Here is a 23,611-nt window from a genome sequence, read left to right as displayed (position 1 = left end):
CTGACCTCTGGTGATTCACCCACCTTGGCCTCCCAAAGTGCTGGGATTACAGGCATGAGCCACCGTGCCTGGCCTTGTTACTGTATTTCTTACAGCACAATGGAAGATCTGTGTAATTGTTGGTAAGTCAAATGTATGAGGCTACCTAATGGTAAAGGATAAATGTTTAAAGGCTAATTATTACTGATGCTGCAAAAGCATAAATTGCTTAATTGCAACGGCCAGGCAATAATCCAGTTTTTGAATGGACAGCATATACTTTCAAAATGTGTAGACCACAACCACTATCCAAATACAAATACAACACTCGCTGTATTTTGAAGATCTTAGAGGTAAAAATGCAGACGAACAGTACAAGAACTCTCCCCTGGCAAATTATTTAATTATGTATGACTTCTGCCCCTGTGCACACAGTGCCAGTTTGCCATACTGTTTTTCACCTTCACATTATTACCAATACTGGAGGCATGAATTATGTAAACTTTAGGGAGTTCTAATTAGTTTTATGCACTGTTTTGCAAATTTGACACCACAGAAGTGCATTATCACAACGTTGTCTTTGTATATGAGCATTGCACATGTCCATAAAAATGTTGAAACCCCCTCAATAAACGAAGAGCTGTCCTTTTCGTATATCTGCATTTGTGAAAAATACAGTTTCGCAAGATCTGGGCTCTTGAGCCACTGCATATGTGATAGTAGCCCCTCAAAGTTTTTGAATGATCTTGTCAAATGACTGAGGTTGTCCTTCTAGGTATTTCCAGTGACAGCAGTTATAAAACTGCTGCACACAATTACCAACCATAGTGAAGCACTTTTATACATTTCACTTTTTGACCTGTTTCTTTATAAATATGGTTCATCTGCTCATAACTTTTATACTCATAACTCTAGTTAGTATACCTGAGTGTTTATACTTACAAAAATATATTTTATTGCCTATTTTACTGTACAAAGTGGCCTATGCAGTGTTCTACCATGTTTTTATATGTTTCTGAAATAAATTCCCCTTAAAAACATAAATAAATGTTTTTTAAAGAATTTCTAAAATTATTGTTTTCCATAATTATATTTTCAGGATTTCAGCATTCAGGATTGTGTCTTTGGGGATGATAGCCCAAGCTCTGCTTGGTTCTGCTGTCATCCGTGTTTCTAATGATTCATGTCACTTAGTCCCTCTGACCTCAGTTGCCTTATGTAAAAGAGTGTCTGGACAATGTGTTTCCATAGCAAGCAGTCCCCAGGCCTTGGTTTTGCCTCCTGTGCTGGGAGGAGTCCCAGGCTATCCTCTCTCTCCCTGACTGCTACCCTCATCCTCTGTGAGTTACTTTTGGGTAAGTTCGCTCTGATTCCGTTTTTAGAGAGCTGTCTCTCTGGGTTCTACTTGCCAGCCCCCTCCTTGACCTTTGTGGCCCAAACACTCCCTGCTGTGACCAGCTTTGAGGTACGACCCATCCTTTGTTGTTTTCCTAAACCCAGTCCACACCATTGAAAAAAAAATTCCTTTACTAAACTTCCCTTGCTGCCCAGCACAAGTGCACTATGATGGATCTGGGATCAAACCCCAGTAATTCAAATCCAGAGATCTTAACCACTACACTGTCCTCATCATCTCAGGATGCAAGTGACATCACATGTCCTTAGTTTTCTAACTAAACTGATTTGAGCCCGCTGTGTTAGTCTGTTCTCTTGCTGCTAATAAAGACATACCTGAGATTGGGTAATTTATAAAGGAAAGAGGACATGTGGACTCAAAGTTCCACATGGCTGGGGAGGCCTCACAGTCATGGAGGAAGTCAAATGAGGAGCAAAGTCATGTCTTACACGGTGGCAGGCAAGAGAGAGAGCTCCCCTTTATAAAACCATCAGATCTCATGAGACTTACTATTGTGAGAACAGCAGGGGAAAAACCTGCCCCCATGATTCAATTACCTCACACCAGGTCCCTCCCATGACAGGTGGGAATTACAGGAGCTACAATTCAAGATGAGATTTGGGTGGGGACACAGCCAAACCAAATCACCCCCTTTGGTTTGGGGTTGTGGACCCCATGCTTCTGTTGGAGCCTCTCCATCCTTCTGAATTGTTTGTCTCAGTCCAAGTACTGGAAGGAGGGAGATAGGGAGGCTCTGAGGAGGCCTCTCTTGGTCCTGGTGTGATCCCTGCTGCTGTTTCTCCAGCATGTCATCGTGGGCTGTCACTGTGGAAAGCTGGCCTCATGCAGTCTGGCCTTCCTGTCTGCTGCTGTGAGACTATGGCTCATCCAGGCTGTTTTCTGTCATGAATGAGTGACAGCACTCTCAGGCCCAAGATACCACTGGGTTACACATGTGCAGCCTCCTTTTATTCTCACAAAGCTCTTATGGCGCACAAACTTCTCTTCACACTGGAAATGAGGAAACTGAGGTCTAGAAAGAGTAATTCACTGATCTGCATTATATATATTAGAACTTTCCAGCTTTTAAAATAAAATTTGCCTCCAAAACCTCCTTTCTGGTGTTAACAATATTCTTAAGAGTTAATCATGGGCCTCCCAGCCAGGGCCCGAGGCCTTTTGTAGAATCTGCCCTCTATTTGATTTGTTCCATGATTCCAGGCTCTGAATTTGTCCTGTTTTTATCACTTTCTCTTTATTCCCCTCTGTTCACTCCACAAACTCTCTTTCTTTCCTCCCCCGACCCACCGCTCCCCATTACACTTTGAGAAGTTGTTAAAATCCGGAGTGAGTGAGCATGTCCCATTAAAACCCTTTTTCTTTTCAAACAGAATGTGAGTCTTTCCAGATTCCCTTTTCCCATCACCCGGCTCACCATTCAGCCACATTTAAGCCCACTGCTGACAGATGGACTTCCGCTCTTCCCTAAGATCCCTCTCTCCGGCCAGGAATATTCTATGCACACATTGTTGCTGGAACAGTAACATTTGCAAAACCTTAACATTCCATGTCTCATATCCACAGGAATAATTCTTTTCAGAATTGTAGCTGGACAAATCCTAACCGATGGGTGTTAAGTTTCTAAGATCAAAGAATTTTTGAGCTAGAAGGTCTATTGGAGATCTACGGGCAGCTCCACTCTAGATACATGAGGAACTTGAAACCTGCAGAGCTCAGGGAACCTCCCCAAGGTCGACCATCAACTTGAGCCTGGACCAGAGCCCAGGTCCACTGACTCTTGGGCAGCGCCCAGCACTGTTGTGATGCAACTTGCAATATTTTCCACCTCCCGGCATCATGGCAGCATCGCTTGAGTTTTTGGTGTGGGAGGGAAGGGACTGGGGGATACAGGCAAGTAAGGGCTCACATGTCAGCCCTGCCACTTACATGCTCTGTATCTAGTCAGGTTACTGGACCCATCCGAGCCTCAGTTTCCTGTCCTTGATGAAGGCGTGTTTGAGTATAGGCGCATGGCACAGACATCGGTCAAGAAGCGATTGCCTCTTTTCTCTTGTCCTGCACCTGTGCCTCTCCATAAAGCAGTCTGCTGTCAGCCTGCCTCCTGAGCATGGCCCCTCTCCATCATCGTGGCAGCAGATGCTATTTACCACGAAGGCTGAATCACCAAAGGCTGCAGTGCGGGGCCAGAGAAAGCTCCTGATGTGAGTCTGGTACCTTCAAGATGGTGTCTTCCCTCACTGGGGCTACCCCACTTCATTCCACGGGCTTTCCAGAGTGATGGGTTTTAAAGCACAGTTTCACAGCTATTCTACTAAAAGGCTTTGGGGTCCATAGATGAGTAAATCTGAACATCCCTTCTCATGGGCATGCTGCCTGCCACCTCACTGATGCATTCACGTTCTTGCCCTGTTAGCACTCTCCTTCTAGCCTCAGAACTGAGCCGGTCTTTGTCATAGGGAGAAGAGGCGGCCTTAGTTCCCAGAACCTGCAGCCTGGCCTGCTGATGTTCTTTCCTGCCTTCTGAGACCGTCTTTCCTTTTCTTCAGGGTTCAGTGCTCCTTTTAAAAGTGGGCTCAGGGGGGCGGAGCAAGATGGCCGAATAGGAGCAGCTCCAGTCTCCAACTCCCAGCGCGAGCGACACAGAAGACCGGTGATTTCTGCATTTTCAACTGAGGTACTGGGTTCATCTCACTGGGGAGTGCCGGACGATCGGAGCTGGTCAGCTGCTGCAGCCCGACCAGCGAGAGCTGAAGCAGGGCGAGGCATTGCCTCACCTGGGAAGCGCAAGGGGGAAGGGAGTCCCTTTTCCTAGCCAGGGGAACTGAGACACACAACACCTGGAAAATCGGGTAACTCCCACCCCAATACTGCGCTTTAGGAAACAGGCACACCAGGAGATCATATCCCACACCTGGCCGGGAGGGTCCCACACCCACGGAGCCTCCCTGGTTGCTAGCGCAGCAGTCTGTGATCTACCGGCAAGGCAGCAGCGAGGCTGGGGGAGGGGCGCCCGCCATTGCTGAGGCTTAAGTAGGTAAACAAAGCTGCTGGGAAGCTCGAACTGGGTGGAGCTCACAGCAGCTCAAGGAAACCTGCCTGTCTCTGTAGACTCCACCGCTGGGGACAGGGCACAGTAAACTAAGACACACAGACACCTCTGCACAGACGCAAACGACTCTGTCTGACAGCTTTGAAGAGAGCAGTGGATCTCCCAACACGGAGGTTGAGATCTGAGAAGGGACAGACTCCCTGCTCAAGCGGGTCCCTGACCCCTGAGTAGCCTAACTGGGAGACATCCCCCACTAGGGGCAGTCTGACACCCCACACCTCACAGGGAGGAGTACACCCCTGAGAGGAAGCTTCCAAAGCAAGAATCAGACAGGTACACTTGCTGTTCAGAAATATTCTATCTTCTGCAGCCTCTGCTGCTGATACCCAGGCAAACAGGGTCTGGAGTGGACCTCAAGCAATCTCCAACAGACCTACAGCTGAGGGTCCTGACTGTTAGAAGGAAAACTATCAAACAGGAAGGACACCTACACCAAAACCCCATCAGTACATCACCATCATCAAAGACCAGAGGCAGATAAAACCACAAAGATGGGGAAAAAGCAGGGCAGAAAAGCTGGAAATTCAAAAAATAAGAGCGCATCTCCCCCGGCAAAGGAGCGCAGCTCATCGCCAGCAACGGATCAAAGCTGGACGGAGAATGACTATGACGAGATGAGAGAAGAAGGCTTCAGTCCATCAAATTTCTCAGAGCTAAAGGAGGAATTACGTACCCAGCGCAAAGAAACTAAAAATCTTGAAAAAAAAGTGGAAGAATTGATGGCTAGAGTAATTAATGCAGAGAAGGTCCTAAACGAAATGAAAGAGATGAAAACCATGACACGAGAAATACGTGACAAATGCACAAGCTTCAGTAACCGACTCGATCAACTGGAAGAAAGAGTATCAGCGATTGAGGATCAAATGAATGAAATGAAGCGAGAAGAGAAACCAAAAGAAAAAAGAAGAAAAAGAAATGAACAAAGCCTGCAAGAAGTATGGGATTATGTAAAAAGACCAAATCTACGTCTGATTGGGGTGCCTGAAAGTGAGGGGGAAAATGGAACCAAGTTGGAAAACACTCTTCAGGATATCATCCAGGAGAACTTCCCCAGCCTAGTAGGGCAGGCCAACATTCAAATCCAGGAAATACAGAGAACACCACAAAGATACTCCTCGAGAAGAGCAACTCCAAGACACATAATTGCCAGATTCACCAAAGTTGAAATGAAGGAAAAAATCTTAAGGGCAGCCAGAGAGAAAGGTCGGGTTACCCACAAAGGGAAGCCCATCAGACTAACAGCAGATCTCTCAGCAGAAACTCTACAAGCCAGAAGAGAGTGGGGGCCAATATTCAACATTCTTAAAGAAAAGAATTTTAAACCCAGAATTTCATATCCAGCCAAACTAAGTTTCATAAGTGAAGGAGAAATAAAATCCTTTACAGATAAGCAAATGCTTAGAGATTTTGTCACCACTAGGCCTGCCTTACAAGAGACCCTGAAGGAAGCACTAAACATGGAAAGGAACAACCAGTACCAGCCATTGCAAAAACATGCCAAAATGTAAAGACCATTGAGGCTAGGAAGAAACTGCATCAACTAACGAGCAAAATAACCAGTTAATATCATAATGGCAGGATCAAGTTCACACATAACAATATTAACCTTAAATGTAAATGGACTAAATGCTCCAATTAAAAGACACAGACTGGCAAACTGGATAAAGAGTCAAGACCCATCAGTCTGCTGTATTCAGGAGACCCATCTCACACGCAGAGACATACATAGGCTCAAAATAAAGGGATGGAGGAAGATTTATCAAGCAAATGGAGAACAAAAAAAAGCAGGGGTTGCAATACTAGTCTCTGATAAAACAGACTTTAAACCATCAAAGATCAAAAGAGACAAAGAAGGCCATTACATAATGGTAAAGGGATCAATTCAACAGGAAGAGCTAACTATCCTAAATATATATGCACCCAATACAGGAGCACCCAGATTCATAAAGCAAGTCCTTAGAGACTTACAAAGAGACTTAGACTCCCATACAATAATAATGGGAGACTTCAACACTCCACTGTCAACATTAGACAGATCAACGAGACAGAAAGTTAACAAGGATATCCAGGAATTGAACTCATCTCTGCAGCAAGCAGACCTAATAGACATCTATAGAACTCTCCACCCCAAATCAACAGAATATACATTCTTCTCAGCACCACATCATACTTACTCCAAAATTGACCACGTAATTGGAAGTAAAGCACTCCTCAGCAAATGTACAAGAACAGAAATTATAACAAACTGTCTCTCAGACCACAGTGCAATCAAACTAGAACTCAGGACTAAGAAACTCACTCAAAACCGCTCAACTACATGGAAACTGAACAACCTGCTCCTGAATGACTACTGGGTACATAACGAAATGAAGGCAGAAATAAAGATGTTCTTTGAAACCAATGAGAACAAAGATACAACATACCAGAATCTCTGGGACACATTTAAAGCAGTGTGTAGAGGGAAATTTATAGCACTAAATGCCCACAAGAGAAAGCAGGAAAGATGTAAAATTGACACTCTTACATCGCAATTAAAAGAACTAGAGAAGCAAGAGCAAACACATTCGAAAGCTAGCAGAAGGCAAGAAATAACTAAGATCAGAGCAGAACTGAAGGAGATAGAGACACAAAAAACCCTCCAAAAAATCAATGAATCCAGGAGTTGGTTTTTTGAAAAGATCAACAAAATTGACAGACCACTAGCCAGACTAATAAAGAAGAAAAGAGAGAAGAATCAAATCGACGCAATTAAAAATGATCAAGGGGATATCACCACCGACCCCACAGAAATACAAACTACCATCAGAGAATACTATAAACACCTCTACGCAAATAAACTGGAAAATCTAGAAGAAATGGATAATTTCCTGGACACTTACACTCTTCCAAGACTAAACCAGGAAGAAGTTGAATCCCTGAATAGACCAATAGCAGGCTCTGAAATTGAGGCAACAATTAATAGCCTACCAACCAAAAAAAGTCCAGGACCAGATGGATTCACAGCTGAATTCTACCAGAGGTACAAGGAGGAGTTGGTACCATTCCTTCTGAAACTATTCCAATCAATAGAAAAAGAGGGAATCCTCCCTAACTCATTTTATGAGGCCAACATCATCCTGATACCAAAGCCTGGCAGAGACACAACAAAAAAAGAGAATTTTAGACCAATATCCCTGATGAACATCGATGCAAAAATCCTCAATAAAATACTGGCAAACCGGATTCAGCAACACATCAAAAAGCTTATCCACCATGATCAAGTGGGCTTCATCCCTGGGATGCAAGGCTGGTTCAACATTCGCAAATCAATAAACATAATCCAGCATATAAACAGAACCAAAGACAAGAACCACATGATTATCTCAATTGATGCAGAAAAGGCTTTTGACAAAATTCAACAGCCCTTCATGCTAAAAACGCTCAATAAATTCGGTTTTGATGGAACGTACCTCAAAATAATAAGAGCTATTTATGACAAACCCACAGCCAATATCATACTGAATGGGCAAAAACTGGAAAAATTCCCTTTGAAAACTGGCACAAGACAGGGATGCCCTCTCTCACCACTCCTATTCAACATAGTGTTGGAAGTTCTGGCTAGGGCAATCAGGCAAGAGAAAGAAATCAAGGGTATTCAGTTAGGAAAAGAAGAAGTCAAATTGTCCCTGTTTGCAGATGACATGATTGTATATTTAGAAAACCCCATTGTCTCAGCCCAAAATCTCCTTAAGCTGATAAGCAACTTCAGCAAAGTCTCAGGATACAAAATTAATGTGCAAAAATCACAAGCATTCTTATACACCAGTAACAGACAAACAGAGAGCCAAATCAGGAATGAACTTCCATTCACAATTGCTTCAAAGAGAATAAAATACCTAGGAATCCAACTTACAAGGGATGTAAAGGACCTCTTCAAGGAGAACTACAAACCACTGCTCAGTGAAATCAAAGAGGACACAAACAAATGGAAGAACATACCATGCTCATGGATAGGAAGAATCAATATCGTGAAAATGGCCATACTGCCCAAGGTAATTTATAGATTCAATGCCATCCCCATCAAGCTACCAATGAGTTTCTTCACAGAATTGGAAAAAACTGCTGTAAAGTTCATATGGAACCAAAAAAGAGCCCGCATCTCCAAGACAATCCTAAGTCAAAAGAACAAAGCTGGAGGCATCACGCTACCTGACTTCAAACTATACTACAAGGCTACAGTAACCAAAACAGCATGGTACTGGTACCAAAACAGAGATATAGACCAATGGAACAGAACAGAGTCCTCAGAAATAATACCACACATCTACAGCCATCTGATCTTTGACAAACCTGAGAGAAACAAGAAATGGGGAAAGGATTCCCTATTTAATAAATGGTGCTGGGAAAATTGGCTAGCCATAAGTAGAAAGCTGAAACTGGATCCTTTCCTTACTCCTTATACGAAAATTAATTCAAGATGGATTAGAGACTTAAATGTTAGACCTAATACCATAAAAATCCTAGAGGAAAACCTAGGTAGTACCATTCAGGACATAGGCATGGGCAAAGATTTCATGTCTAAAACACCAAAAGCAACGGCAGCAAAAGCCAAAATTGACAAATGGGATCTCATTAAACTAAAGAGCTTCTGCACAGCAAAAGACACTACCATCAGAGTGAACAGGCAACCTACAGAATGGGAAAAAATTTTTGCAATCTACTCATCTGACAAAGGGCTAATATCCAGAACCTACAAAGAACTCAAACAAATTTACAAGAAAAAAACAAACAACCCCATCAAAAAGTGGGCAAAGGACATGAACAGACATTTCTCAAAAGAAGACATTCATACAGCCAACAGACACATGAAAAAATGCTCATCATCACTGGCCATCAGAGAAATGCAAATCAAAACCACAATGAGATACCATCTCACACCAGTTAGAATGGCGATCATTAAAAAGTCAGGAAACAACAGGTGCTGGAGAGGATGTGGAGAAATAGGAACACTTTTACACTGTTGGTGGGATTGTAAACTAGTTCAACCATTATGGAAAACAGTATGGCGATTCCTCAAGGATCTAGAACTAGATGTACCATATGACCCAGCCATCCCATTACTGGGTATATACCCAAAGGATTATAAATTATGCTGCTATAAAGACACATGCACACGTATGTTTATTGCAGCACTATTCACAATAGCAAAGACTTGGAATCAACCCAAATGTCCATCAGTGACAGATTGGATTAAGAAAATGTGGCACATATACACCATGGAATACTATGCAGCCATAAAAAAGGATGAGTTTGAGTCCTTTGTAGGGACTTGGATGCAGCTGGAATCCATCATTCTTAGCAAACTATCGCAAGAACAGAAAACCAAACACCGCATGTTCTCACTCATAGGTGGGAACTGAACAATGAGATCACTCGGACTCAGGAAGGGGAACATCACACACCGGGGCCTATCATGGGGAGGGGGGAGGGGGGAGGGATTGCATTGGGAGTTATACCTGATGTAAATGACGAGTTGATGGGTGCAGCACAGCAACATGGCACAAGTATACATATGTAACAAACCTGCACGTTATGCACATGTACCCTACAACTTAAAGTATAATAATAATAAATAAATTAAAAAAAAAAAAAAAAAAAAAAAAAAAAAAAAAAAAAAAAAAAAAAAAAATAAAAGTGGGCTCATGAGGCCACGTCTTTGAATGCGTGGAAAGATATGGTCCTTCTTTGAGGTCTGGGCTTTGTAGGCAGCAGCCAGACCATGGCCAGAGGGAGCGAAGGGAGTTGTCCACTCAGAGGTCCTGGAAGCACACCCTGGTAACCCATTATCCTGCCCTCAAGGAACCCTCTAATTAGTAGGGGGAAAGATACATAATAAATAATTGCTACATTGTGACAGAGGCTGTCATTCAGGTGTGCATGAAGTCCAGAGATGGCACAAAGGCGTCTGCAGCTGCATGGAGTAGCCAGTGGGGCTCCCACAGGAGGTAACGTTAGAGTGAATTCTCAAGAATTCGTAGGAGGGCACCAGCTAGATGGGGAGGGAGATTTCAGGCATAGCGAGTCCCATAAGCACCTTTTTTTGGTGGTGGTTCTCTAAAGATCCTCTCCTCTCCCTTCCCTTCTAGGACTTGGAGATTCCTTGATTAGTGGTGGTTAACTGTGACAGGCCTCCTACCCGTCTGGGATAGAGCCAGGGGGAGGACTTAACATGGAAACTGCTGGCTTCAAGGTTCAAAAAATATATTTTTTAATGTAAAAAGCCATTTAAACATTTCTTCCAGGGAGCTGTTTGATGGAGAGAGTCCTTGCAATTTGGGTCTTGAAAGGATCACTGCAGGTGAGAGCTTCTCAGGGAAGAGTTATTGGCATTTTGGATGGGATATTTCGTAGTGGTGAGCATTTAGGACACTAGTCCTTCAGGCACTAAAGCAATGAGCATTGTTGTGACAACCCAGAACCCCCCTACATATATCCAAACATGCAGGGGAGGGTGGGCAGGTGGAACTACTTTGGTGAGAACTTAGCGTGGAGACGAAGCCCCTCGGGGCAAGTGTGGATGCAGAGGGGGCAAGCGTGGATGCAGAGAGGCCAGCTGGGAAGCTGCCACAGTGGCCAGGCGAGAGGGGGCAGTGGCTGTCGGGCTGGTGGAGGTGGGAAGGTAGGATTTGAGGAATTTAATGATGGATGAGGCATTAGAGAAAGAGAAAGGCAAAGGAGGACCTCAGATTTTTGACCTGAGCATTTAGAAAAACGGAGTTGTCGTTTATGGAGATGGGGGAACTGTAGTAGGGGCAGAGATTTTTGTTATCTTTGTTCATTTATTTGAAAGGGAGATGGATAAAATTACATTCTAGTTTTGAGATGCCCAGTGGAGATGCTTTGGCAGATGTCTGCGTCTGGAGTTCAGAGAGAGTTCAGGAGGCAGAGAGAAGTTTGGGGTCCTCTTGGTGGCTAAAGCCACAGGCTGGCTGAGCTGGGTCACTGAAGAGCTTGAAGGCAGAGCCTGTGGTCCTTGATAGTCATGTGAAGGGGAAGAGGAGACCGGTGTAGTAGGAGAAGAGCCTGCCAGGGGATGGTTCTGGAAGCTTTCTGAGAGAGTGTGCCAGGCTCTGTGTGGGGTCCTTTCACATCCACTGCCCCCTCAGCAACGCCGCTGGACCCTGTGAGGCTCACAGTGTATTACAGGAAGAAGGCTCTGAGGGGGCATAATCCTTCTGCGTTAGCTTTTAGCAAATGAAACGTGTAATTTCTTCATGACTATCCTCATTTTGCAGCATGTTGCCCTTACTTAGCATCTGCTGAGCACAGCCCTAAAGTCGTGGGAGATGACACACACGTGTGCCTCCTCCAAGTTCAGGGGCTCAGGAAGGGACCAGAAGCCATCAATGGTTCAAGCAGATTATTCCTGATGCTCCCAGGTTTTGTGTATATTAGGAACTATTGTAGAATGCAGTAATTTCTCTGGGCTCTTTTTAAAGCAAGCAAGTGCTATTAAATCAGAAATTTTACCTTTATTTGAATTAAGAAAAATTCAAACATGTACCCTCTATATGCCAACAATTGGGTAGTGAAATATTCTGCAGGCATTACAAATGATGTTTCTGAAAAGGAGGCAACAACATGGAAGAATGCTTTTATTTTAAAGTTTAACAGACTATAACATTGCATATTCAATAGATCACAACCATGTAATCTAAACAAAACAAAACAGATATTCAGGAAAAAACCCAAACATTATAAATAATCTGCTAAATTATTAATAGTGGTTTTCATTGGTGGTGGGAAAATAAGAAATTTGTATCTTTTCCCTGATCTTATATGTTTTCCACATTTTTGTAATGAGTATATTCTGTATTATTTTAGAGCAGTGTTGCCCAACAGAACTTTCTACAACAATGGAACTGGTCTATATCTGTACTGTCTATTCCATAGCCACTAGCCACACATGGCTACTGAGCATTGAAATGTGATTAGTATGACTGAGAAACTGGATTTTTAGTTGTACTAAGTAATTGTTAATTTAAATTGAAATTCAAGTAGCCACATAAGCCTAGTGACTACTGTATTTGACAGTGAAATTTGTTGTTCTTTTGTTTTATTTTGTCTTGTTTTTGAGATGGAGTCTCCTTCTGTGGCCCAGGCTGGAGTGCAGCAGTGTGATCTTGGCTCACTGCAACCTCCGCCTCCTGGGTTCAAGCGATCCTCCCACTTCAGCCTCCAGAGTAGCTGGGACTACAGGGGTGCACCACCACACCTGACTAATTTTTGTATTTTTAGTAGAGACAGGATTTCACCATGTTGTCCAGGCTGGTCTCAAACTCCTGACCTCAGATGATCTGCCTGCCTCAGCTTCCCAAAGTGCTGGGATTAGAGGTGTGAGCCACTGTGCCCGGCCCTAACAGTGAAGTTTTAAAGTGTAAAAAATAATATAAGAGAACATGAATTATATCTCATTAAAGCTATTAAAATAAGCATTTAAAATGTGCTCACTATATTATGTTTAAAATTTAATTGTAGTGTAGAAATCAGTTTGGATTTCAAAATAGAGAATGTAGACACAGCAGAAGAAAGTACTGGAGTTTTTATTTAACTTGCTTATTTTCTAGCACAATAAAAAGCGGTCCAGCATTGAGCTTGTTCATGCCAGAGTTCAGTTTTAGTTTAAGAAGAAACAACAACCTGGACATTATTAGGTGTTGTTCTGTAACAACTACTGCTATTATGAATGACATCCTTTTATATATATGTCTTGATCTTTACACAGGAGTTCATATCATGTGAGTAATGTTTTTTGAGGTGGGAGCAAAGCTTATTAACCCCATTTTATAGATGAAAATGATGAGAACCATGAAGGTTCAGTTCCGAAAGTCACGAAACAAGAAGCAAAATCAAAGCCTCTTAGTTCTGGAAGCCCAGAGGATTTTATTATCTTTTACAATATGGAGAAAACAGTTTCTGATAAACGGTAGTGGAAAGGGGACTTCTTCAATGAACTGGAAAGATTTAAGGTGTGCTGGTTTTGGTTAAGTTCTTTCAAGGAAGTTTATTTTTTATTATTTTATTTATTTATTTATTTGGTTAGCGCTTCATTTTGTTTTGTTTTTGGCTTCTAGGGCTATTGTAAGATCAGTCCTCAGAAGGCAGGGCACTGTGTGTCTATCCAAGGTTGCTCTTCATCTGGTGGGATCTGCACCTTTAGGCTTTCCATGGGAATGCCAAGTCCAAAACCCTTGTCCCTTGTCTCTTCATGTGACCTGCCACTGGGTCCCCAGCCCCAAAGTCCCCTCCCTCTTCCTTCCCTCTGCCACATGCAGGCCCTGTTGCCAGACGGGGAGGTAGCAACTGTGATTCCATGTCTGGCAGTTTCAGTTTAGAGAGATTTATAAAGGTGTGAGCTCCCCCAGGATGATGTTCCTGGATCCACTCAGGCACAGTGGACATGGCATCAGAGAGATTGGCTGCAGGTTAACAGGGGCTGGGACATCTCCCTGTGTGCCCTTGTCTGGGTGGCCCTGAGTGTTTGCTATGAGCAGCAGGCAGCAGTGCAAATGAAGCACAGCACAAATGAATCCCCTGAATGTTTTCAGACCTAAAGTCTCAATCCCTTTTGGTTCAAGGTCTAGGGGAGAGTTGAAGCCAGTTGTGAATTTTTTGAAAATAATAATAATAGTAATAAATTGGTTCACCCGTCTGTCAGAGCCACCAAGAAATATTCACACGAGTGGCACTATCCAAAAAAATGAAGAGTAGCTCTTTTCCAAGACCGACCTCTGGAACTCTCTCCCTCCCCTTGCTCAGAACCACTTCCTCTCCTCAAATCTCACTTTAAAACCTTCCTGTTTGCTTTAGCCTATGACTGACTCAGGCCCCATTCATCTTTCTTTCCTCTCTCCCCATGACCACATCCTTCCACTCTCCCCTCATCGCCCACCGTGAGAACACCCCCCTGCCTCTTTCCTCCTTCCATTTTTCAGCCCTCTTGCCTGTGACCCTGCAGCGACCGCAGGTATGCTGGGGTTCCTTGCTGGCCTGCACGACTCACCTCCGCGTCCAGATGTGTTTGTGAGCATGAAGGTCCTCCACATGGGGGCCTGTTCCTTTGCCCGGTTCTCAGAGGAGGAGATAATGAATTTCAGTGGTACTTCTGCCTAAAGAGGGACTTTGCAAGGTGTATTTCAGGAGTTACAGATTCAGAAACTGGAGAAGCAGAACACAAAGAGACCTTGTAATAGACCAGCAAAGATACCAATTCCCCACTGTGTTTCCCTTGAGATACTTCAGGTAAAGCCTGAAGGAGAGGTGGGAATAAAACACAGGCCGAACTGGAGCTGTTGTTTTGCCTCCAGAATAGAATTCTAATTGTCTCAACTGAGCTTCTTATTTCCCTCAAGTAATGAGAAACGTAAATTCCTCAGCAAAGTTCTAAGGCAGGATTGACCCTGGGAAAACAATCCCGGCATAAGCTCAAGTGTTTGAATTCTTTTTGTTCAGGTTGTAGACTCAATACTTGCTAACCAGTGTGATTTCAGTTGTGTTTTCTGAACAACGAGCATGCTGTGGGTTTTCCCACAATACATTCCTGTCCTCCATTCCAAGATGGTGCCTTTTCCCACAAACATGGAAGCAAAATGGTCTGTTCTTATCTCCACAGTGACCTCACTGCTGGCTCCAGAAGAAATACTTCCAGGACCAAGCACCCCAGACTGTATCTGATGAGCCATGTTCTTGCATCAGTTTTGATCTTATTACAATAATAACAGCTGCCATTTCCCTACCAAGTTATTGTTTCCAAAGCACATTTGTATTTGCTTGTGACATATGTCAGGCAGGTGTGAATGTTTCTGTTTTACACTTAAAGGACTAAGGTTGACATGACTTGTCTAAGGTCACAGAAGTTGAATGGTGGGGTTAGAATCCACACGAATATTCTTTAGAAACTACGGCCCAATTAGAGGCATTCCCAGGTGAGAATATGCATCCGGTATCCGGAGAGGACCTCCACGCTGGGAGTGATACAAACAGCAACTCAAGGGGGCTTTCCAGGGGACAGTGGGCTTTTTGCTTGAATTTTGATAGCAGGTCTTTTTTTTTTTTTTTTAACACACCTGACTTATTAAAAAACTTGAAAGTAAGTGAGTCAGTATTGCCTGTGCTCACCCAAGCAGGTGGCAGAGTGATGGAGCTCAGAACTGTGCCAGAGTGTTTAAGCCAACCTGAGATGAAGTCTGGAGCAGTTAATTCTGCTGTGTGAAAAACAAATAATGAAAAGCATATTTTTAATAAAAACCTGGAAAAACAAATAAAAAGCAACTGCCCAACCTCCCTTCCTTAATTTTTGAGGGAGACATAGAATGTAAATATATATGTATGTAAATTTGTATTTAATTGTGTATTAGTTTTTCTCCTTTGCAGGGTCTTCCCTCTGAAGGCTAGTGGTTGGACCTGCACTCGGATGGCAATTCAGGTCCAGTTCATGAGATCTTGGACTGCTTTGACAAATGATTTGGGGAACGGGATAGGGAGAGAGTTGTCAGCACCAATGCTGAGACTGTGAGAGCCATTTCTGAGTAGAGGTGAGGAAAAACGGAGTGATGACCATGAGGGTCTTTGCGTGGCGCCTCCAGACCACACCTGGGAATGGTGACTTTGGAACTGGCTGACGTGTTTATTTGGTGTGAGGTCAACTACAGCCCTGAGGGCAATAACATGATCCTCATAAAACAGACCCCCAAGCTGGGCCTAAGCCTGCTTGCTGCCAAGGGGGTGGTGGCCTAATAAGTGAGACATTGCTGTCAACTCTCTGTAAATGGTGGGTTCATTCACTCTGTGGATGACATAGCCTCTTCTTTGCCCTTCTGTGTCAGTCCCATTGATTGCTTTTTAACCACCTTCTTGCTTTGTGCTGCTTCTTTCAGATGAAAAGGAAGGGAAAAGAGATTTAATTTCCGTGCCCACTAACCACACCAACAGAAGGCTTTGTGAAGAAGGAAGTAAAAGCTATCGCTAGGAGTTAGAAAAAAACATTTCTAGTTAGCAGAAAAAGACCTGAATTTCAGAATGGACCACAAATGAATATGAATTAATAACACAGATCTCTTTTCAAAAGCCAACAAAAAATGAGGATGTGTTTTTTGCAAAAGCAGCTGTTCTTGCCACTGGGCTTATGCTTGTCATTCGTTCATGTGTCACAACCAGATCTAGGAAATTCCCTGGGAAGTCCCCTTCATCACACTCCTGCAGTTTTTCCATTTGAGTGTAATTTTGTTGGGCCTTGAAAGACTTTGATCTTTGGGAAGCTCCTATCACCAAATGAATCTTTCTGCAGGAAGAAGACGGAGGAAAGGGGTGGACTATGAGATGGGAGCCTGGGTCCCAATTTCAGTTCAACCATTACCAACCAGATGGCTTTAGGCAAGTCTGGTCATTTACTTTGCTTCAGTGGCTCTCTGTAAAACGGAATTCTGTAAGGATGATAAAAGTGAAAACATTAGCCACTATGCTTGTTAGTGCTCAAGAAATGATTCCTTCCCGCCTGCCTGCCTCAGTTTTCCATCTGTAAACAAGGATTCAACTAGAACATCTTTGAGGTTCCTTGAGCTCTAACACTCTGTGATTCTGTTGGCAGCACCTTAAGAAATTTACAATGAACACTCCAGTGAGTCTTAATCTATTAGATCCCATTCAGTTCTAATAGTGTTGTGATTTTGACTTTGTAGCATAACGTTTATTTTCTCTCTTCCTGATATTTATATATTCTATTTAATTGCTTTTTCTTTTTTCAAGTTGCCACCAATTCTTTGTAGAATAAGAAAAAAGCATAACCAACTAGAGGAAAGAATGCATTAGCTGAAAGCCAAGGAATAATAACACTAATGCTAATATAATACTACTGCTAATAAAAATAACTGCCTTTATTGAACACTTACTATGTGCAAAGAACTGTGCTAAGCACTTTATAAACATTGGGTCTCTTAATTCTGACACTAACCCCGTGAAGCCATACTTTTCATCTCCATTTTACAGATAAGGGGACTGAGTCTTAGAGATATCAAGCAACTTGTCCATGGTAAAGCTGAGCTGCAAATTCAGGTTGGGATAACTCGGAGAAGTGGAGTGCTGACAAACAAGCACTCAAAAACAAAAGCAAAACCAGAACTCCAAATCCCTGGTTTGGAGCGTTTACTGATTTCCATGGTATTAACCCTCCCACTATGGCTGAATTCAAGTTACCAACAGTTTAAAACCAGCTCAAAAAGTTTTAAAAATACCTCATTGCTAGGGAATACCAGGAATTGTACAATTCACTACCTTCATTTTAACAGTCCACTCTTGCAAGCCAGTCAGAGCCAACCCCAACACATCCTAGAGAGAACCTGTGTTGATGACCACTAGGCTACACTGTCTCCTTGTATCACAGGCTGGGGCTGAGGATGATAGGAAGAACAAACAAACAAAAGAAAAACAAAATAAACAAGAAAGGGGAGATGGTTATGGAATGAGAAAGTAAGGAGATTTTGCAGCAACATGGATGGAGCTGGAAATCACTATTCTAAATGAATTAATGCAGGATCAGAAAACCAAGTGCTGCATGTTCTCACTCATAAGTGGGAGCTAAACACTGAGCACACATGGACACAAAGAAGGGAACAACAGACATCAGGGACAACTTGAGGGTGGAAGCTGGGAGGAGGAAGAGGATTGAAAAACTACCTATCAGGTACTAAGTTTATTACCTGGGTGACAAAATAGTCTGTATACCAAAACCCTGGAACCTGCAATTTACCCATCTAACAAACCTGCCCCTGTGTGCCCTGAACCTAAAAGAAATGTTGGAAAGAAAACAAAAAGAAAGTAAGGTGATGACAAATTCATCCATTCATTCCTGCATTCATTCCCTCCACAAAGCCTTTTTGAGTACCAGCTAAGTACCTGGACTTGTGGTACACACTTCAGATACAGACATGAGTAAGATAAAGAACCTGGAGTGTGTTGGTGAGAGAGTGACATGCACACAAATGACTGAGCACATGATGTGTACAAGTATGTGTAGGAGTCCAGAGGAACCCAGTGAGGGAGGAATTAATTCTACGTGGAGATCCTTGAAGGATGGAGCTCCAGGTGACACAAATTTCACTCCAATTTGTGGGGGAGTTTCCCTCACTAGAGACATGTGCTCAGCATAGCTCTTGACATTTTGGGACTAAATAGTGAAACCGAAGATGGGGCTGGGAGAGGAAGAATGATGAGAAAGTATGCTCCTTGGAGTTAGGGATGCTGGTGCGTCACCTGCGTGTTACCGACACCAGGAACCACACAGTTGGCACTCTGTGACTATTTGTTGACTTGGTGAATCACTGACGAATAATGACTTGTAAGCTCCAAGGAAGGTTGTTTGCGGAAAGGGGACCAGTGATAGCAGGAAAATGCACAACGTGAGTAGTGATTCCTAAGCATTTAAGGGGTGATTTTCAAGTAATAGAGTGAGCAGAAGACACAATGGGCAGAGACTCCAGATGCCCCAGGCGGAGGTAAAATCCTCGGAAGAAGGGAACATCACTACCTGGTGGGCAGGTGGGGACAGCCTTGCTGGGGATGGTCTGGGGATGGGATAACTCTCTGGCTCCCAGTCTGAGAAGCAGGAGGCGATCTGGCCACAAGCCCTCAAGACGTGTTGAGTTTGGGAATACCTCATTGCTAGGGAATACCAGGAATTATGCAATTCACTGTCTTCATTTTAAAATCCTGTATGGGAGAAGCTAAAAAGTGAAGTTGAGGGGTTTTAGTATATTTCATTTGCATTGGTTTACTCTTCTGCTTCCTTGATTATCTGAGAGGAGGTTGCTGTTATGGAAAAGCGAAAACCAGGAGTGGTTTGAATATTCTTCCTTGAGACTTTTGACTGTTTCTATAAGAAGTGGATCTGCATGTGCCTCTTGGATATTGTATTCCTCATGACAATGCCTTATGTTCATAGACGGTTCCTAGTTTCCAAAGACTTTCCCCATAATAACATTTGCTGCATCCTCAAAACAGTCAAATGCAAAGGCCTCCATTTTATTAAAGGAGAAAGTACGACTCAAAGAAGTCGGGTGACTCACCCGAGGTCACACAGCTAAATTCTAGCAGAGCAAGGGCCCAAGATAGTGAATTCTAAATGCAGAGACCTTCTTATTCTCCCAGTTTTCTGTCCGACAATGCCTACCTCCTGGAGTGAGCAAGTCTTGCTGGAGACACAACAGCAGCTACAAGTGGTCCTACCGACTATTCCAGAACTCCTTTTTCCACAGTGAAAAACGGAACCTGCCTGCCCCAGTTTCCCAGCCACCTCATGACTCGATGAGCAATTGCTTTAACTCTGACAAAATTAGGCCACCTCCAACCTAAATGTAACCCGTTTTCAGAGTGAGACCCTGCATGGAGGCAGCTCTTTTCCTGAAAGGATAACAAAAGCATGCTTTTGTGTGTATTGCACTTGATGGAAAGGAATCCCCAGTGAGGCCGTTTTTTCCCCCTGAATTCTCCCAAGTCCAGAATGTATCCAAGTTTCCAATATTATCTCAGAAGAGTCATTCATCTATGAAGATGGCCGAATTGTCTTCCAGCTCGGTAGACAGGGTGTCTGCGAGAGAGAAGGTGAGGGGGTGCGGATAGGGGTGTGGGGAGAGAGTGAGGGAGGCTGAGGGCAGAGGAGGAAGACACGAGAGGAGAAAATGTGTGCAGACAAATGCTGACAAGAGAAGGAAAGAAACGAAAGGGCCAGCCCTGACTCTGGGGTCCCATCTGCCAGGGACACTTTCAGCTGATTCTTTGTAGGGCCTGTCAAGATCTGCCTGGTGAGCTGTCACTTCTCATCACTTGGCTGTCACTGAGGAGCTTTGTGTCATCACTGGCACGGAGAGGCCTGGCAACTGGCAAAGAATTTCCTGGGGCGCTACCTGATCCACCATTATTCGCCTCTTATCATCTTAGCAGAGTAGTTATGCCACTGTCAGAGGTAATGGAGACCATGCCACTAAGAAAATTGGCCGTAATTTATTTATCAATTGTTTCTGTATACCACAAAAGCGGCCTTCTACTTTACGGCTGGGTCTAAGGTATTTGAGAGCCCCCGAAGTTCATGGTTTTCCGGTATTCTAAGTTCTACTTATGGTCTTTCCTGTAGATGACACACAACACCGCCCTTGTGGCTTGCAGTCGGTTTTCTTCTTTACTTTCTTTAGTCACAAATCATCCTGAGGCATCCCTTAAGTGCATTTGTATTGTTAAGTGCACCGGCTTGATTTGGTGTTAATTCAATTTGAGTGCCCTTAATATCTTGCGGGGGTGATGCAATGCAGGCTGCCTGTACCTTGTAAAATCGGGTCCCAGGTCTGCCTGTGAGCAAAGCACCTTTCCCATAGCCACTTACCAAAGTTGCTGATAAAATTTTCATAAGGGAACCTTTTTAGTCTGACCCTATTGTGTTATTCTACCATTAAGTCTTGGAGAACTGAGCTGGCTTCTAGTGACAGCTTATCACATTCTCCATTATTGCTGCCTGCCCGGAGAGCTGGCTGGCTGTGTGTAGTGCAAGCTCCCTCCCTCCCGACCACTTCTGGGACGTTCTGGGAAAAGCTTGTGGGCCAGCACCTCGGGGCTAATGGGAGATTGTCTCTCTGTGGGTGCCAGATAACTGAGCTCTCTTCCTGATGAGCTGGTTCTTTTCACCTTGGAAAGCTCAAGGGGCCCTGAAGGATGAGGAACCTGAGGGATAAAAAAGAGCAGTGAAGGGTGAGCTGAAGTGGAGGAAGAGTTACAAAGCACTTTCCTTAAAACAGCACAGAATTCAGCCACAACCGTGTCAGCACCACTCTGACACACAGTTTGAGGCAGAGGATTAGACCAAGTGTTTGTCCTTGGACTATTTGCTTTAGAAAACTGATGACATTATTCACTCAAAGAGAACTCCAAAATCGTGGGCCAGTTGTCCCTGGGTTAGCATCTGAACTCAGTGACTTACCTGCTTTGTGACCTTGATCAGTTTTCCCATCTGTGAAATGGGAATATCAACACCTACCTATGGGTTTGTGTGCGTGGTGTGGGGGTGTGTGTATGTGTGTGTGCTGATTAAACGAGGCAACACACATAGAGACCACCAAAAACAGTATCTCCTGTGACTATCTTAGAATCCAGGAGGCCGTCAAAGGTCAAGGTGAGAAAGCTGGTTCAGAGAGTGCAGAAATTATCTGGGTACCACAAGATGAGAAAGAGATAATAAGTCTAGAAACTTGGTCTTCTGATCCTTGACCCAATCTAGGTCCTTTCCATCCATCCACTGTCTCCCTAATGCTGTCCATGGACATCAGGAGTTTGAGTAGATTTGGGGTGCGCCAGGGTACTTTCTACTTCCTTGATGACAAGGTTTCTTAACTGCAGACTAACCTCTTCTAGGTCACTCTTCCTTGTTTTGTTGACTGTGTCTGAGAAATGGCTTAAATCTGCCTGACAGCATGAGCATTGCCCCTACCTGTCTGCTGCGTTGGGTGAAAAAGCATGGTGGTCTGATAAACAGAACTGGGAGATGCTCTTTCAAAAGAGCATTTTAAAATTATTGTTCACTGTAGATGTCACAAAAGTATAGATAAAGTGCAAATACTACAGCAAAAGGGAAAAAATCCCTTGTCATGCTACCTGTAACTGTGAAGTCACGTGCTGTGTTTTCTTCCTCTTTTTCTATGCGCACACACGTGCTCACTTGTTCACCTGCTTGCTCTTTTCAGTATACTGTGATGGCTAAAAGCACAGACTCTTGAACCATTCTGGGTTCAAACTCTGGCTCCACCACTTGAGCAAGTTATTTAACTTTTCCGCTGTTGTTTCATCATCTGTTAATTTGGCTTCATGATGGTGCCTTCCTCAGCGTGGGGGTTACGAGAAGCAAGTGAGCGAGTCTCCGTAAATCAAGGTGCCTGGCACGCAGTCAACATTGTACAGAGATTCCTTTAGGATGACGATTACATACAACAGAAACCTGGGGTCATACGACGTATTCTGCCAGAGGTCTGGTTTTTATGGGGGCAGTTTCTTTGCTCACACCCAGCTGCTAGACTATAATGCTTTGTTAAACTGCTCACTCGAACAGGGTCTCGAAGTCAGGAGGAGTCCCGCCCGCCTCCTGGTTCAGCATGCCATGGTGAGCATCGCGTCTTCATCTCCAAAAGCGTCTGGCAGAAGTTAACACCCTACAACCTGATTGCTGGAGTGGGTAGCTAGACCCATTTTAGAGGAGGGAGGATTAAGACTGAGCAGCTATTGCAGTGGCTGCATTTAGGCCTTCAAGCACATGAGATGGACTTCCTGCCCCGTGTAAGGGACTGGGCCACTCACTGGCCTTGGTATACACTTTTATTACACTGGAGATTGAGGCCTACATGTAGCAAGGAGTAAGGTTAAAATCACGAGAAAAGACTAATTCTCTGAAAAAAAAAATCTCATGGAAAAAAGCTCTGAGTGGCTTGATATACGTGTATGTGTGTGTAGATATGTGTGTGCATTACCATTTTGGTGTTTTTAAACATCTTTTTGTGAGATTCGAAAATGCTGAGAGTGAAAAATGATCATCTCAAACCAGACGGGCCAGGTAGTATCATCAGTCAGGAAGGAAGATCAGAGTCCAGTGGTGTGCGTGTGCACATGTGTGTGCGTGGAGACCATATGCACGAAGAAGGCGCCAGCGTGCGAGCCTCTCGGGGTGAGCAGGAGGAGCAGATGTGGGCCCGAGGAAGGGAGTAGGTTTTGATGAAATATTGGCTAACGCTTGGGGCACCGAAGGAGAAGCAGCTCTGGTCGGGGAACTGTGCTACATTAGAATTTATAATAGATTAGCTTAGCTGCCCCTTGATCTTCAAGGGTATTTGGGGAGCTGAGGACGAGGCATTTCTGCCTTGATTTTCACAGTGAGAGGAAACCTCTGGAACACTATTCCCAGCCTTTCCTTTTGCACAGCCTAAGGCGGTGAGAGCTTGCTGTTCACACCCCCGCTCGGGTCATTTGAAGGAGGCTGACAGTACCCGGGAATGCTGACATGCTTCAAAACATCACACACAAAAGAACCCACTCAGATTCCT

Source organism: Macaca fascicularis, chromosome 15, assembly GCF_037993035.2.
Source record: "Macaca fascicularis isolate 582-1 chromosome 15, T2T-MFA8v1.1".
Classification (NCBI taxonomy): Eukaryota; Metazoa; Chordata; class Mammalia; order Primates; family Cercopithecidae; genus Macaca; species Macaca fascicularis.
This window is presented reverse-complemented; position numbering follows the sequence as displayed.